This window comes from Panthera uncia (genome assembly GCF_023721935.1).
Source record: "Panthera uncia isolate 11264 chromosome B3 unlocalized genomic scaffold, Puncia_PCG_1.0 HiC_scaffold_1, whole genome shotgun sequence".
In the NCBI taxonomy this organism is placed as follows: Eukaryota; Metazoa; Chordata; class Mammalia; order Carnivora; family Felidae; genus Panthera; species Panthera uncia.
Genome location: NW_026057582.1, coordinates 55,497,867 through 55,516,209, shown reverse-complemented (window position 1 = coordinate 55,516,209; position 18,343 = coordinate 55,497,867). Strand labels below are relative to the sequence as shown.

General features: G+C 38.4%; 1 pseudogene; it reads right to left on the bottom strand.

Annotated features, from left to right (window-relative positions):
- Positions 1-5,140: 5,140 nt before the first annotated feature.
- Positions 5,141-5,624, bottom strand: LOC125908991 (protein unc-119 homolog A-like; annotated as a pseudogene).
- Positions 5,625-18,343: the final 12,719 nt, after the last annotated feature.

Here is an 18,343-nt window from a genome sequence, read left to right as displayed (position 1 = left end):
TAAAACTAGACAAAACAGTGCATTAGTTGTCTCTTCTTATGCAGCTTCATACAGTAATGAGGGAATCAATACGTTATAGGCCATATGGGTCACCGGGGACTGCAGCATACATTATGCAGGCATCATGTGGTGTTTTAGCAGGGCAGTTTCCATTAATGACAATGAAATTTATACTGCTGAGTTTCAGAATATGATTTAAAAGCATACTTTACAAGAGCATATTTTAAGGAGATGCAGTAAGCCTTTTGTTATAGTATATATGAAAGCATCGTGTGGCATCACATCTAGTAAACTTTTAGTTTTTTGTTTGTGTTTTTTCTTTAAGCTCAAAAGTTCAGCAGATGGTGGCAATGAAGATGGTGGCAATAAACCACAAGTACAGCAGTAGGTAGATACATATTGTACTCAGAACAAGTCATGGTCAAAATCATTGTGTAGAAGTGTATCTTTTCTGACTTCTAGTTTTGAATGTAAAACCAGAAATTAGAGATGTGGCTTAAACCAAAAAATTCAGGTACCTGATCTTAACTATTTCTGATATGGGTCTTAAATTTTAAATGTAATGGAGGGAACATGGTTTAATTAGGCAAAGGGTGCACTATATACTATGTATAGGGTATAGAAATAGTCATCTTCTTTGTGACACATGAAGTAATTGGTAACTATCACTACAGAAGAATCTACTGCTAACTTTTAGTTCATCTTTACTGTTGTTAATAACTGGGTTATCAGCCAGTTATACAAAATCTTGGGATCTATATCTATTCCCTGGAAATATTTATCCTACGCTCATCTAGATGCATCTGCGTCAAATTGTTCAATTTCATATAGGCATTGGTGTCACAATGCTAGCGTTCATATCCCAACTCTGATACTACATAACTGCGTCATATTGAACAAGTTACTTATTCTCTCTGCCCAAAGTTTCTTATTTGGAAAATGCAATAGCGGCTCCTACAGTCCAGATAGAGAATTAAGTGAGTTACTACATGTTATGTGGTTCAAATAGTGCCTAAATTATTATAAGTAATAAATAAATGCCAAACATTATTACATCAATGTTATATCATTACTAATCTTCCTTTTGCTACTCCTCATTCCCCTACTGCTATCCAAAGAAGATGCATGCTAAAATGTTTAGCTCCTTTGTGTGATTGAAAGTTTAATCTTTAAAGTACTTTAACGATATTGTAATTGATATTTCTGATCTAATTTTGTTACTGTTCAACTCCAAGTGGATACGAAAATACTATCTGTGAGACTGATTCCAATACAGTTAAGCTCATGCCATGGTTTTCCAGTTCTGATGCCTCACAATGATTCTGAAATATTTCTGTGCAAATCTCTTCCTGTAGCCAGGGGGCAGGGATAGCTTCCTGTAGCTCGGGCTCCAGGGGTCCCAGATACACCAGGTTCAGCCACTAGCTGCCGACAAAAAAAAACAAAGGCAGAGAAATGAGTGGTGGTGAAATGAGAAATAAATTTATTTCAGTGAGACTGATATTGGGAAGACAGAGCACCAGTGTCTCAAAGACTATCTCCAAAGTGCTGAAAATACTTATAGGTGTATATAAGAAGAATGGAGAATGGGGAACAAAGGTGGGTGGGTACATGCAGGTGGGCAGAAAGTTAAGTCATCATAGTTTTGGAATCAAACAGGGATGCATTCTTTTTGCTCAAGGCAGTCCTTATTGCTTGAGGGGGTAGTTTCAGTTCCTATCAGGGAATGATTTTCCCTCAGGGTCTTATACCTGAGCCAAGAGACAGCTGGAAAGAAACCAGCTAGAAAGTTTGAGGGCAAAATGGAGGTGGCCAAAGTGTCCTATTTCATTAACAATATTATATATGTGTGTATATATATATATATATATATACACACACACACACACATATATGTGTATATGTGTGTGTGTGTGTATATCTGTGTGTATATATCTGTGTATATATATATATATATATATATATATATATATCTTGTGACTGTGGTAGAGAGGGTGTGTAAATATTCTTAATTTTATGCACACTGAGATTATCTTTGACTGGATTGTTACCAGGAACAGACTACTCCATCATTCTCAAACCACATAGATTAACTTGATGATTAATGTTCTAGTATTTAAGGGAGGTAGATAGCACCTACTTGCTGCCTCACTAGGATTTTATTGCTTATTTTTGAATAATTTAAGTAGGCATAACATAAAAGTAGGCATAACATAAAAGTTGAATAATTTAAGTAGGCATAACATAACAAAAAATGCTACTGGGTTTGGGATCCCCTCTGGAATATTTTACCTGAGCTGTAAATCAAGAGACAGAGTTACTGTCAGTTTCCTTGAGTAGAGCTGTCCCCAAGGCCAGAAAAGCTGGTAGCAATGACTGTATAATTCTCAAAGATCAAGCTGTTCCATGTTTTTGTAAAATAATTGAAGAACATACGTAAAATCAGCGCTTCCTTTGACTTCTCTCTTGATCAACAAGGTAAAACTATCTCACCTGCATAGAACCAAGTTACTTTACTTTTGTGATTAATTTTGCCCTAATAGCTGTTCACTTTGTCATTATAACCTGACCCTAAGTGTTACAATTGAGAAAATAATACTGTGTTACTTATTGACCCTAAACACCAGAGATGTTAGTACAGAAGACATTTCTACTACTCTGATAATTATGTCTATCATCATTCTTATCCTTTCTACTCTTTATTTACTATCCTAAGCTTTTTTTAAGTCATTGGAGTTCACTTTGCTTATCCAAGAGCCTTAGGCCCTATGGTTCTCTGGAATTCTATATAGTTCTCTAATTCCCTTAGTGGATGGGACAGTTTAAAATTCTTTGTGGCCTAGACCATGACTTTGAGTGGAGGAGAGATAAGTCATCTCTCTGCTGATTTTATTGGGTCTTCAGCTTCCTGCCCATGTCTTCATGTGGCAATGATTTTAATGCAATTACAGTAGGAGACTTTATTCTTTTTATAAAGAATGTGGTTATTAAATCCAAAATGTAATCATTGGGACCAACTTAAGATAAAATTCATTTTCATCTGACCCATTTTTCACTTGTTTGATTTTTTTGACTGGATACCCGACTGCTTAATATTGTGCACTTGAAACAGTCATTCTCTATAAGAAGATGAATTTTAGATAAATGATTCCTCAGCTAAGCTAACTCAATGCTAAGTATTGGGTAGACTCAATCCCTTTATAAAAATGGAATTTCTGAAATAAAGGGATTGTCTTTTGGGAAGACACTGGCACATGAGCAACTGAATACCAAACATTAGTAAACAAGCATATATTATGTTTAAACCCACACAGAGAGAATAAACTAGAACAGCAGCCTTGTTTCCACAACCCAGCCTAGAAAATAATGGTGCAAAACATTTCACTCTTGGATGAGACATGTTCCTCCCAACAGTATACTTAGAAGCCATGTATCATTCACCCAAAGATCCACAGAGCTGCTTTCATGCTTCAAAGAGTTGGTACAATTGCCTTCTCCCAAGGTGGGTCACTTAGTCTTGTACCATATGATGTTACTTTGGTGTTCCAGTGGAGGTCATAAAAAAGATTGATTCCTATCCTTTGTTGTTTTGCCTTCCTTGCCATATGTAGGGCTGTGTAACATGAGCTCTTTCCTTGGTGGCTAGTCTGATCTATTGCTTGTTGCAGGGCTCCAGAGACCTAGAAAACTAAATTGTTCCCGTAGCAAGCACCCTGCAATTACTCAGGCTGTAACTACACAGACCTAACAAACCACATTGCTCCCCAGGTGGCTTTCTGGCTTTCTTGTGCCTTACTCTTTCTGCTGTTAGGACTTTTGCTGCTCCAGGGATCCAGGAGATTGAGCATGAACCTTTCCCAAGTCATCTGATCTTGGCAAAGCCGTATTACGTCCAATGTGTATCCAGAGAAATGAGTATCAAAACTTAAGTACTTGAAGACTAAATAGATCTTATCATTGTCAAAAAAATATGTATTGAACTTTTTACTAAGAAATAACCAGTATTAAAAAAATGAAAGAAACAACCAATATCCAGTAGAAATATATTTAACAAAGCAATGTCTATTTTTAGGTTGTAAACATTCTAGGAAGAGGACAGGAAAGCATATATAAAAATGGATATTTTTAAATAAAAAATGCTTGTGATTTTTTACATTTGAAATTAGAAGCCATTTCTCATGTCTCCTCACAAACTTTTCTGATGTTTCTTGAGCTATTCTGGGATTATTAAACAAATTCTCATGCAATCAATCCTTTAAGTTTGTGTTGTCCCTTTTGCAAAATTATTCTACACAGAAAATGGAAATATACTATCTTTCTCAATGAGCATGTTTTTTTAATCTAAATATACTATTTGACTATTTTAGCAGGCTACATTTAAGAGTTGTAAGTGTAGTAAATTTTGATACTACAATTAATAAACTGAAGTGCTGTGCAGCTATGTGTAGACTAAGCTATTTTGAGAATAAAATCCATGTAAGTGTGAGCCAGTTTATGTAAGGAAATGAAGATATTAGTAAACAAGAGAAAATGTTAAAATGGTCACTATTTAATTGCCTTTGATCCTAATTTGTTACATTATTTATTTTCTGTTTAGACCCCTGTTTCTCCAACACTTTGCTTTTTTTTTTTTTTTTTCTTTTTAAGAAGAAAAGGAGAAAGTTTTTTGAAAACTGTATTCAGTTGGTCCAGTCCCTCCCACACATCACAGGCAGTGGCTGGGCCCTGGATGGTAACGCCTGGGGTGGGCCCAGGGCCCAGACTCCCTTGGGAGTCATGGAAGCCAAACCCCACCATGGATCTTCATCTGTGAATTTACAACTCTAAATGGCCTGTTGGTGGTGGGCAGGGGACAAGGAATGGGTCCCTGCCCTGACTTCGTCAAAGCCTAGATATGGGAACACTACGCTTAAGCTCCAAAAAAGCCCAACTATGCTGTCAGGAAGTCCTGGCTACCTCTCTCCCAGGAGGCATTTCTGGACATGGAGGCAGACAGACCTCCTACCATCCCACCCCATGCTCCAGGCCCATGGGCTTCGCTGATTTGGATGTGGGACATGAGGCACCCTCCCTCCCATAGTTGACTCCGGATTCAGGGCTCTTGGAACACTCCCCAGGCAGACCTGGAGCTGGTTGCGATTTAGTGCCTCTCAATCATGAGAAAGTGGTTGACAGACTTGTCTCCCACCGTGGACTCCACCGTGGCTCCCACTTGCCTCTGACCCAGGAAGGCAGGTGTATACTCATGGTGGACAAAGCACCCACAATTGGGGTCCAGGTCCCGCCGGTTGCTGAGCAACCACTCTGAGGCTGGGGCTTCTTGATTTCAAAGAGGACAGTGCCTGAATCCGTGTCTCAAATCTTGAACCTGATGAGGTCGATTTTGTAGATATTCTCCTCGAGTAAGCATAGGTAAGTTGCCAGCGGTGATCCGCGGCTGCCCCAGCACATCCTCCTGCCCTACAGCTGTTCCTTCGCAGAGGCCCGGCTCTCTCCCAGACCCAGATTCCCTTTGCTCTGAAGCTGCGGCTTGGGCTGGCGCTCCAGGCTTGGCCAGAGGCCCCTGGAACAGGCTGTGTCCCTATCCCAGCCTCACCACTGCCGCCTCTCTTCTTCACCTTCATGGCCTTGCAGGGCCTCAGCTTGCCAGCTGCCTGCACCTGTTGGAGCGAAGAGAAGGGGACATTTTGCCTTTTTTGAGAGAATGTAAAGATGCCTGTTCAAAGGTGAGTAACATTGGTCAAATTTGCCTCACTCATGGTAAGCCACACCACTAAAACGCATTTTTCAGGACAATGAAGAACCTTGAGGGGGAAAATGGAACTACCATAAAAAAATGGTAACTATTCAAGAAATCATAAAGTGATGACTGAGATACATTAATCAGTAATCAACTGATCATTTTAGTCACAGAGGTTCCAAGAGCGAACTAGATAGGTAAGTTGGGGGAAAAGGCAACATTCAGTAGAAAACAGTGTTCGGCAAAGTAAATATTTTGTAACATTATCTATTGCTTATTTTTAATCACATTTGAAATTTCAAAGTTAGACATAAAATAGAGTGAATTTTTGAGATCTCTCCATGATATTCTCATAAAATTATATTCTTCATTTTGTTTTATTTTTATTTTTTTAATTTGAGAGAGAGAGAGAGCGAGAGCAAGAGAGATGTGAGCAGGGGAGAGGGGCAGTAGGAGAGAGACAGGGAGAGGGAGAATCTTAACAGGCTCCTGCTCAGCACAGAGCCCTGTGTGTGGCTTCATCCCATGATCCTGGGGTAATGATCTGAGTGGAAATCCAGAGTTGGTTATTCAATTGACTCAGCTACCCAGCCATCTCTCATACAAATTATAGTCTATTCACATGCTGTTGGAGTTTAAACTTCTTTAGCTAATATCAACCCAGGTATTAGACTGTAAGAGCTTAAACTGTAGCAGGATTCTTGAACAGAGAGTCTTGACAGGGAGGCTTTTCTTTCCAGGAAACAACTTTATTCATGCAGGCACTGCTCAGTTGGGTTCGTACTGCATGAACTAAGCCCTCAACGCCATATGGCATAGTTTTTTACATTTTCTATTTCTTTGTCTCCCATATATGGTAACACATAAACATACCGTTGGATTAGGTGGTCTCCTGTTACAAGGTCCTGAGGGATGTTGCCACATATGCATATAGCTAGGTTGCCTTGAGGTTTCTCTCTCTCTCTCTCTCTCTCTCTCTCCTTAGAAAGGGTATATCCTACCAGAAAACTATTTCTTTTCCCAGTTGAAGGGCAGTTTTCATTAATTGGTTACCAGAAAACACGAAAGTGTTTTTTCCCCATTAGCTTTTATCTTTAAAGCTATCTTTAAAGACAGTTTTGTCTCAGTATTGTGTGAGGGACTCAGTATTGTAACATTTGAGATGATAATTAGAATAATACAACTTTTGATTTAACAAATACATTATTATTTAGCTAAATTTCTGCATAAGTAAGAGACTCATTTACATTTAGATTTATTTAGAAACAAAATTAACAGTATAACATAGCTTACAATCTATATAGCAAAACATTTCTTCCATAGGTCTCCAGGTGTAAACTCAGAAAAAATTAAATCAATTTATAATATCTGAGAAGGAAAATCTGTTGACTAACCTTTTCTCCCTTTTTGACTTCAGCTGTGTGCTTCCCTGGAAATGAATACTTAATTGGTTAGTTTTGCTCTCCACAATTAATCTGATGGTTGGTCTCAGGCTAATTTCTTTCTCTTTCCCTCCCTTCCTTCCTCCATTCCTTCCTTCCTCCTTTCTTTCCATCCTTCCTTCCTTCTTTTATTTTCTTTCCCTTTTCTTTTTCCTTTTCTTTCTTCCTGCGTACTAGATCTATGTGAAATGTACTTCATTTGCATTTTTGAACTGGTAGAGAGCCCTAATGACTACAGATAATACAGTGATTTCCTTTTATCCCAGTTTTCTGTTTCTGTGGTGTCAGTTACCCAGGGTCAACCACAGTCTAACAGCAGAAGATCCTCGTTTATCCTGAGAAGGTCTTTAGTAGCCTAATGCTAAGTTGTAATGCCTATCTCGTTCTCCCCTCTGTATTCACATCATTACAAGACGGGTGAGTACAGTACAATAAGATATTGTAAGAAGGACAGAGCTTGATAGGGCACATTCACATAACTTCTATATTATTATAATTATCCTATTTTATGCTAATCTCTTACTGTGCATAGCTCATAAATCAAACTTTATCATAGGTAGGTACCTATAAAAAAACATAGTATATATAGGGTTCAGTACTATATGCAGTTACAGGCATCTACTGGGGCTTTTGGAAGCATTTCTCATGGATGGGGGACTACTATAGATGCAAGTAAGATTAGACTTAAATTGAAGTTTCCCTCCAAATGCAAGAAATTCAGTTTTTAGGACTTATAACGATTTGATGGAACATCTAGACACCTGCTCAGGTGCACAATCTAATCTCAGCAAAATGATATCACTTTCTTTCCTTCAGGAAAGAAAATCTTTTCTTCTCTCTCTCTCTCTCTCTCTCTCTCTCTCTCATTCCTCATTAGTTAGGACCCAATTCCCTCCAAAGGGAAAAAAGAGCCAGAAGATGTAACCTAGGAGTAAGGGGGAAGGTGTGCTTGAGGGCTGGGTGGGCTCAGAACTGAGGAAATCTCCCTCTTCCTTCTCCTACTTCACAGGAACTACCTGGACAAGAGGGCTGGAAAGAAATATTTCCCCTCCCTCCAGGCTGGGTGAGACTCCGGGCCCTGTCTGCGACCCCAGCCCACTGTCCTCTAGTCTGCCTGTACCCAGAGCCAGAGTGGCTCAGGCCTCTGGAGCCCCGTGGTGACCCTGGGGAGCCCCGGTGGTGGTTTCTTCCCTCCTATGCACGCTGCTCTCCCCAATTTGCTAGGCCTTAGAGGTTGCCACTCTTGGGATGGGGGGGGGGGGCTCTCAAAGGTTTCCCCGCGACCCCGTGGGCCCAAGGGCAGGAAGAGGCTGGCTGTTGGCAGGAGGGCTGGCGTCTGTTTCTGCTTGTTGATTTTGGCCAGGGGGCAGGGCCGGGTTCAGGTTGTGGGAGCCCTGGTCTTAGGGCTGGACACTCGGGACAAACGCCCGCTGAGCTCCCGGGGCAAGGGCAGCGAGCCCAGGCCTAGATCACACAGCTGCAGTAGAAGCTGTGTGCCCGGGGGTTGTGCAGGTGTAGGCCCTTGGATCTGCCTTTATTATCCCCATAAACAAAGCTCCCTGGGAGATAACCCCTGCAGCCATCATTTCCTCATTCCTCAGAAAACCTCACCTCACTCTCACCTCCCGCTGGGCATTCTCCAGCCTGGGCCCAAAGCCCCTAGAGTAAACTCACCCCTACCAGTATCTCCAGAAGACCAGCCCTCAGGCCAAGGGTTTTTTGACTCTGAAAACAGTGTGAGCCATTCTTACTTTAATTGGAGCATTCTCCTTCAAATGAATTAAATGATAGAAGTTGTGAACTTTTAGCTTTGCTTGTGAATTTGCACTTAATCAAAAGATGTGGCTTTTCTTCCCTAGTGAGCCAATAAGTAAACAGTTTTGGAGAAGAATGATGGCGACCTTCTTTTAGCTCCATTAAAGAAGGTTCTGCTCCCTGAATATGGGGAGAACACGTTGTATCAGGTACATATCATATCAGGTATGCCTGCTTTATCTTTCATTTTAAGTATCACCTTGGTCTCTCCAGTATCTTAGTTAAACCCATAGGGGCGCCTGGGTGGCTCAGTCGGTTGAGCGTCCAACTTCAGCTCAGGTCATGATCTCACAGTCTGTGAGTTGGAGCCCCGTCGGCTCTGTGCTGACAGCTCAGAGCCCGGGGCCTGTTTCAGATTCTGTGTCTCCCTCTCTCTCTGACCCTCCCCCGTTCATGCTCTGTCTCTCTCTGTCTCAAAAATAAATAAACGTTAAACAAATTAAAAAAAAAAGCCCATAGTATTTTCTAATGGTCAAAATGACTTTTAAAGATTTAGCACAATCACATTTTGAAAGCTACAACATTTGAAACATTATTTGAAAGCAGGTTCCTGCACACATAAAATACATATTTTTTAAAAAGGGAACATGGGTAGATGAATAGGGCTTTTTCATTTAGTCTAGTTCTACTTGTTAAAGCTTGCTCCCATTAAAAGTCTCCAAAGGAAAACGTATGCCCTCTGGACCTTTTACAGAGAAGACCAACCTACCAGCAAATAAACCTGTCCTTTCTTCTCATAATTCTTATGGCCTAAGCTGTTATAAATGGTGAAGGTGAAGTTAGGTCATAAAGTGAGTAATTCAGCCCACAGGATTACCCAGAGTGGAGGTGAAGTGAGGTGATGGTGATAGTCAGGAGGTACACTGAAGAGAGGAGGGAATCGACAGTATGTTTTAAATTTATGTGAAATAATGTCCTCTTGAAAGGGAAAGATGGCTCCGGGGTAAATGGATTGAGGGAAAAATTTTAAGATATAGTTACTCATTACTCTTCAAAAATGAGAAAGAAAGTATTTTTTGTAGGTATTGCCATTGTTTTTACAGTGCTTCTGTGCCCTGTGGAAGTACTTAGTATAGATGTCAGCGTAAAAGTAGCTCCTTAAGGCAGGAACAGAGACAGGCAACAAGGGCACATAGCTGCCAAGGCACTGTTATCACATCCATTCTGGCAACGTTGTGTACCTCAAAGAACAGTTACAGTTCTGTAAAGAGAAGCAAAAGAGAATTTCACAACTTGTGTTCCCTGTGAAGCTGACTCTAAGATGGAGGTCTGTTGGGGAGTGCCCCTGAGATGACCCTGGGGGAGGGAAAGGAAGGGAAAGGGAAGGGGAAGGGGAAGGGGAAGGATGTTGGGCTGAGGAAGAAGTTAAGCTTCTAAACTTCTGAGGATAGCATGACCCTTTCGAGATCTCCCCGTCTGAGGCAAGTAGACTGGATGCAGGCCTCCCGGGGAAGGGGGCGTGATGTTTGGCAGGTCCTTCTCTTTCGCTGAAGGAATCCTCAACGGGGGTTGACAACTTAAAGTTGTCTGCTGGCAGCACTCCTAGCAGATGGGGAAATAAATCCTTCATTCCTCAAGGGGGAGTGAAGAATGGAATATAGTTCTAGATTGGCAAAAGGATTTGAATTTTTCCTGACATCTGTTTCTCTTCTCTCTGCTTCTTCCAATCCATCCTTCAGTTAGCTGCCAAACAAATCTTGACTCATTTATGAAACTAGAAGTTCCCCTGATGGCATTTTGAATCAAATTTTACTATTTAAATTCCATTTCTCTTTTTGTCTGCTCTTTCCCTTATTATAATAAGTTTTTATTTCATTGTTATGTCCTCCAAAAAGACATTTATAAAAATGAATGTATCTGCTCCCTTCTCCTGGAGCACAGATGCTTGTTATGGATTCTCCATCTCTGTTCGTGCCCTTGCCTTCACCTCAGCCATTGTCTACCCTTGTCTTTTCATCTCACTTTGGGTTTTATTTCTTCCTGAAGCATTTCCTGCCAGGTTCCACTCATCTCTTTTTTGTTGGCCATAAATGCACTTGCATTCTGTGCTGCATCAAGTCTTTCTCTAGGTGACTAGAGACAAATCATGGAGGCCAGTCACTGTGCTTGTCTTTTTGTTTTATTTTGTTTTCTATCACAGTTGCTAGCATGTTACTGGAGCCAGAGAGGAAACTTCAAAATACTTGTTGCTTATGTGACTGAATTACATTCCTTATTTGCTAAGGCAACCAATAATAGCTTTGATTTGGTGTAGTATTATTGTCCCTCTTCTGAAGTTCAAGACTTTGTCTATTTCTCTTTTTATAAAGACTAGACATTTATCTTCTAGCTATTTGCATACATGTTTTATTTCTCTTAATATTTTGTGAGCAACTTTAGGAGGAGGCCACTGCCCATCCCCCCCCTTCCTTTTTTTTTTTTTTAAACCCGAATGTCTAGTCCAGTGCTTTTCATGTAGAAGGCACCAAATGTGTGTTCACAGAATGGTGTAACATTAGTGAAATTTAAAACTAGACATAAAGGTTAGAAAAGAGTGTATATTCTGGGAGAAATGGAACATGATTCACTATCATGAGCTTGTTGCTTTTACCAGTTATTGCTGTACAGGAGGGAAAATACGTTGTCACTATTATCATCAAGACTCTATTATTTTTCAGTAGCATATTCTGTGAAATATAGTTTTAAGATTAATGCCAGTGATTTTTCTTAAGACTGACTTAAGTATTTGCATAGACAAAAGCCATATCTCTACCTGACTCTACACCACTTACTAGATTTAGTAACTGATGCTCTATGTGAATGCACCATTTCCCTTGTTGACCTTTCTTTCTTTCTTTCTTTCTTTCTGTCTGTCTTTCTTTCTTTCTGTCTGTCTTTCTTTCTGTCTGTCTTTCTTTCTTTCTTTCACTTAATTTACTTTGAGAGAAAGCAAGAGAGAGGGTGAGGATGGAGCAGAGAGAGACAGAGAGAGTGAGTGAGAGAGAGAATCCCAAGCAGGTTCTGTGTTTTCTGTGTGGAACCTGACATGGGGCTTGAACTCGTGAAACATGAGATCATGACCTAAGCTGAAATCAGATGTTAACCCACCGAGCCACCCAGGTGCCCCCCTTGTTGACATTTCTTAACTGATATCACATAAAGCTTTTCCTATCCAGAGATTAAAATGTAATAATTTAATATTTTGTTCTTTTTTGCTAAACAGTGAAAATACTGTGATATCTGCAAATACATGTAAAACTCTTTCCTCATCTAGGGTTTTCCTCACAAACACAATTTTCTTTAAACACCACCATTTAGTCACAAAATTTGTTGTCTCTTACACTGTTAATATGCTCTACAAATTAATATATGTGAAGACAGAGAAGATAAAATGAAAGATCATTCACTTTAAGAAATTCACCAAGAGAAGGGCGCCTGGGTGGCTCCTTGGTTATGTCCGACTTTGGCTCAGGTCATGATCTCGCAATTTGTGGGTTCGAGACCTGCGTCAGGCTCTGTGCTGATAGCTCAGAGCCTGGAGCCTGCTTCGGATTCTGTGTTTCCCTCTCTCTCTGCCCCTCCCCTGCTCATGCTCTATCTCTCTCTGTCTCTCAAAAATAAATAAACGTTTGGGGTGCCTGGGTGGCTCAGTCAGCGTCCGACTTCAGCTCAGGTCACGATCTCGCGGTCCGTGAGTTCGAGCCCCGCATCGGGCTCGGAGCCTGGAGCCTGCTTCCGATTCTGTGTCTCCCTCTCTCTCTGCCCCTCCCCCATTCATGCTCTGTCTCTCTCTGTCTCAAAAATAAACGTTAAAAAAAAAATTAAAGGGGCGCCTGGGTGGCGCAGTCGGTTAAGCGTCCGACTTCAGCCAGGTCACGATCTCGCGGTCCGTGAGTTCGAGCCCCGCGTCAGGCTCTGGGCTGATGGCTCGGAGCCTGGAGCCTGTTTCCGATTCTGTGTCTCCCTCTCTCTCTGCCCCTCCCCCGTTCATGCTCTGTCTCTCTCTGTCCCAAAAATAAATAAAAAACGTTGAAAAAAAAAATTAAAAAAAAAATTAAAAATAAATAAATAAATAAATAAACGTTTAAAAAATTAAAAAAGAAACAAAATAAAACAAAGAAATTCACAAAGAGAAATGAAGAGTCTGGTTCAGTATTAAAACTAATTTATTTTTATCTTCTGATTATTGACCCATGATTTTTCTATCTATTACAGCTAAAATACATGATCATTATATTAATAGACAAGTAGAGAAAAAAGTACCATATATAAGAGGAAGGTACTAAATACAGCAAATATAAAAAGCAGGAAGAATAATCAAATTGACCCTTGGCCCTACCTACATTGTGAAGTCTTTCCTTTACCTCTTTTATAAACATAATAGTACATGTTTTAGTTCTCCTGTACATTGAAATATATGGCTTGGAAATTCTGATTCTATATAAAGTGTGGTTTTTTTTTCCCCGTACATGAGACTTTGCAGAAAATGGTCACTTTACCTCAAAACTGTTAAAAATGTCTCCAAGCTAACATCTAGGCAAACAGATTTCACTGTTCTGAAAAAATAATAAGGAAAAACAATGTAATCCAGTATGTATATATCTGAGCTTGATGGCAAAAATTGCCCTGATTACAATTTTTTTTTACTTCTTGTTGTAACCATGACCTTTGCTGTATAACCTTATAGTGTTCTATATGGGGTTTGGTCATTTGACTAGCTTTGGTCAATGAAATGAGCTAGAAGTATTTTTCTACCAATTCTAAGTCAAGGCCTCAGGAAGCCTTGAGTGTGTCTACTTGCTTTCTTATTTTTTTTTAAAAATTTTTTCAATATTTATTTTTGAGAGAGAGAGAGAGAGAGAACGAGAGAGAGAGAGAGAAGGGAGGGGCAAAGAGAGAGGAAGATACAGAATCCAAAGCAGGTTCCAGTCTCTGAGCTCTCAGCACAGAGCCCAATGCAAGGCTTGAACCCACGAACCATGAGATCATGACCTGAGCTAAAGTTGGACACTTAGCCAGCTGAGCCACTCAGTTGCCCCTCTACTTGCTCTCTTACATTTCTCGTATTGCTATGAGGGATGCCCTGGTTGCTACTGGAAGATGAGAGACCCATAGAGTGGAGGTGAGTCTTCTAGTTTTCCCAGTTGATTAGTCTGTTGCTAATCAACAGACTCATGAGTAAACAAATGCTTATGGATGTACAACACAGAGCTTTAGTAAATGTTATGGGACCTTGTGGTAGCAAAAATACTCCATCAATGCTACGGAGAAAGATTTGTATCAACCATTGCCATACTAGGAGTCATTATTTAATTCCCAGCAAGACTGATTACTACAGAATGTTTACAGTGGAGTATTAGAGTATGTTTTTTAAACTTCTAGTATTTCATGTCTTTTAATATACATGCTCAGCTTAAACAGTGGAAATTCACTTATAAAATTTTCTGTAGATTCCAGGAACTCTGTTCTTTGAGAGCTTAAGTAGTTGTAGCTTTCTCCAGGCTCTCTTCATTTTTTTCTCTTCATATTTGTTTTACTACTTATTTATTAAATAGTTTGGGAAACAATAATTTGAAACAGTGAAAGAATAACTTATACTTGCCTCCATATTTTAAGTGTACATCTTAGGGTTTTTTTTAATTGTAAGGTGAAATAAGTATATTTCTTCAAATTAAGAGATAAATAATCTATGCTTCATTTTTAAATGTGAAAAAAACTTAAAAATTCATTAACATAGTAATAAATATTTCATATATTTATAAAGTCAGTTTAAACTACATAATTTAATAAAACATCTGAAAAAAACAACAACATGTTTTTCTAATAAACTTGCAGAATTTAATACTCCTGAAGAAAGTATAAAATATTGACATTTTAAAAGAGCATCAGTAACTTATGCTTTGGCTATTCTGAATGTAGTCTTTAGTCTTAGGTCAGAATATCCATTTTAAATATAAAACTCTATGTATGTGCATTTGTATTGATATTGTATGCCTATGTGTGTGTCAGTGTATAAAAAGAAAGGTTTTTAAGGTTTAAGACAGCTTTCAATAATGATTAAAGGAAAATTTCCTGTAACCAATATTTAAATGTATCCCTTTGTTTAGCATCCTAGAGTTTTTTAAAGCTTTGGTTAATCTACCATATTAAAATTAGGGGTGAGAAAGGAATGTGCCTGTAACTGTATGAAGTAGGAACATACTATATGAATTTAGATTTGTTCTCAGATAAATTTTAAGAAGGACATATAAGAATATGAGAATTTAGAAATCAATTCCATTGAAACCGTGCATGGTGGCCTCTTGTAGTCTTTATATAACCTAGGACCCGGGGTTGAAGACATCTGGTTGAAAAAGGACAAAAATAATGTCACTATAATTCCTTATACAATATAGGCATTCAATGAATTGTCCAACCGAGTGACCCTGCCCACAACAGGAACAAGTAGATGATTAGGTGCCAAAATACACAATCCAGGCCACTTCATACCAAGGAATTCAGAGAAGGGAGTTGGAAATATGTAGATCTGAACATCAGATAAAAAGATAATTTGGCATGCCAAAAATCTGCGCATACATTTCTAAGTGTTCAATATTTATGAACATCTATGAGATTGAAAGCTGCTACAGGGCAGAAGCTTTGTGTTACATGTCTTTCCTTCCTTCACAGTATAGCGCCAGTAGCTTCTGACCCCCAAAATTGTTTCAATTCAAATAGATCTAATCCATTGCAAGGCAGTTTGCCTAATTGTTAAAAGCCTGGGCTCCAGAGTAGATTGTTTAGGTCTGAATGTCAGTTCAAGTTGCTTAATTTCTCTGTACGTCAGTTTCCTCATCTGTGAAATGGACTGCATAATGGTATTAGCCTCACTCAGTTGTTGTGGGGTTAATATAAATCACATAAATTAGTGCCTGGCATATACTCAAGACTTTACAAATGTCAGCTCTTTTATTCAATTCATCCACTTTTCCTGAAGTCAAGGATATAAATCTTACCTTAACAAAGTAGGAAGTTTATTTCCCTTCTCTACTTACTGAGCATTACCTAATTAATGCCCATCCTCTAGGTGCCTTAATCCATTAGCTGAGTGAAGACACAATGAAAATCAGCATATGTTTGAATATTTATGCTTATTTTAACATATCATTTAAAGAAGTTTAGAATCTTCTTAAGAGTTTCAGATAAAATTTATAACAGTTTTCCTTGCATGTTTTTCCTGTGAAGACTGAAGTTCTGATTCTATCATATGTTGCTTTAAGACTATTTAGAATAAAATAGATTTGTAGGAAAGATTAAGGAAAGAAAGATTTGATTAATCTTTAGACAATTTAAAATCTTATCATCATTATCACTACTACAAATAACAACAATAAAAAATACATACCAAGCATTATACTGTTTTGGGGTGACCAGGAAATTTGTGGAAATATTTTGAATGCTTCTGATTTCTTAGAAAATAATTCAAAACAAATTTATTCTGACATCACTTTATAGTAACCTAGAACATTCTGGTAAACATCATGAAATTTTAATTTTAAATCACAACAATTATTTTCTAAATATTTAATGTTCTTTTAGGTTAAATGTTTAACAAACAAATGAAAACAATTGTTTCATGTGCTGAGTATATACTTATACATCTATTATTTTAGGAGGTGCATGTGTAAAATATATTATGTGTTCTGTTTAAGATCTAGAGTCTATTTTTACTATTACATTTATTGCAGAAGTTTGCACTAAGTAACCCTTTATTGAGTGGTTTTAAAATATACACTGTTTTTTTGGTCAATAATATAATTATACCATTTGTCCTTGGGAAATATCAAATTTATGAGGCTCCGCTTTATATGAACACACTTTATAATGTGCTTTATAAAATGAAAACACCAATATTTAAAGAGCACTTTGTAAAATTTATATAATTAACTTGCACTTACCTGGCTTCATTTAAACCACAATGTATAGAGACGACTGAAAAATCATCATTGATAATAACTCACTTTTTTCATAGCATTTATGCTTACAACATTTTAAAATTGCATCATTTTAAAATTGACTCTAATCCTAAATGCCTTACCCCCTCTCCTACAGAACTGTTGGCAGTATGCTTTGGTGGTTCTCTAAGAATGCACATTTGCTAGAATATAGCATATCTACCACAGGACCCTGGAAAAATCGTCTTTGTATTTAATCTGGTTAATCTTTATTTGTTCCTGTAAAATCTGTTCATTAAGGAGAAAAAGATCTCGTCATCTAGCCATTCAGTTCTTCATTCAGCAAATATTTACTGAGTGCCTTCCATGTAAAATGCAAGGAGTTAGGTTTGATAAAGCCCTTGTTTTCTGGGGCAGATGGTACAGTGGTGGTTATAGATACACAAAATCACGTACAATATAGTGTTATGCATGCCACAATTTGTACCGGTGCCTTTTTTATGTAAAAATAAGTTCAGTTTCCTGTCCCTCAGAGCTACTGGCATTGCCTTTAGTCTTAATTACCATTAACATCAAAATTCCTGCTTCTGTAACTTCCTGATCAATCGTATAGTCATTGGAGGAATGTCACATCAGACACAGAACCTATGAGTAAGCGATAAGCGATAGACAATTTTGCAATTTTCTCTAAAGCGGTCACCCTTACATCAAACACTAAAATGCAAATTAACTACATATCTGTTCTTTTTCTCTGTCAGAACAACATTTTCCTGAGGATTATCAAATCTCCATTTCAACAATTCACAAGTAACTGAAATCATGTAGCATCTCTAATTAAATTCCAAAATTCCAAAATTCCATACCATGCAGAGAATAACTTGCCCGTGGTGGTAGTCAGAACAGTGTCAACTTCATGAGCTGGAGCATACAAATCTAACTTTCAAGTTAAATTTCACATCAGGAAGTGCTTGGGAAATGTGTTGCTATGCAATCTAAAGATATCAAATTATATACACAGCTAACTTTCTGTGGTACTCAGGAGGAAATGCTTTCCAATCCCATCCATAAAGTAGAATATACAATCCATATGCAGTACACTAACAAAATACAGATTTTTGCACTGGATAGAAATTGCAATCAATATGCTACTAATATTTGGCCTATGATATTAGATTGCTTTAGACTCCCTGAGTATTTGCATCTTGCTCTGTCCCTGCTGGATTTGGGTAGAATCAATTCCTGTAGTTCTTATGTTAGAAAAATGTAAAGTAACATTCCTTTTCTAGGCTAGAGGATATTCAGTGCTCTGGAGATGATATTTGGGAAATTGCTATTATTCGAAGTAGAGACTTTACCAGTATTTATTGTATATTATAATTGTCTCAAACATTTTTTTCCAGCTAGTGGCTTTTATTTTCATTTTCTTTGAGGTA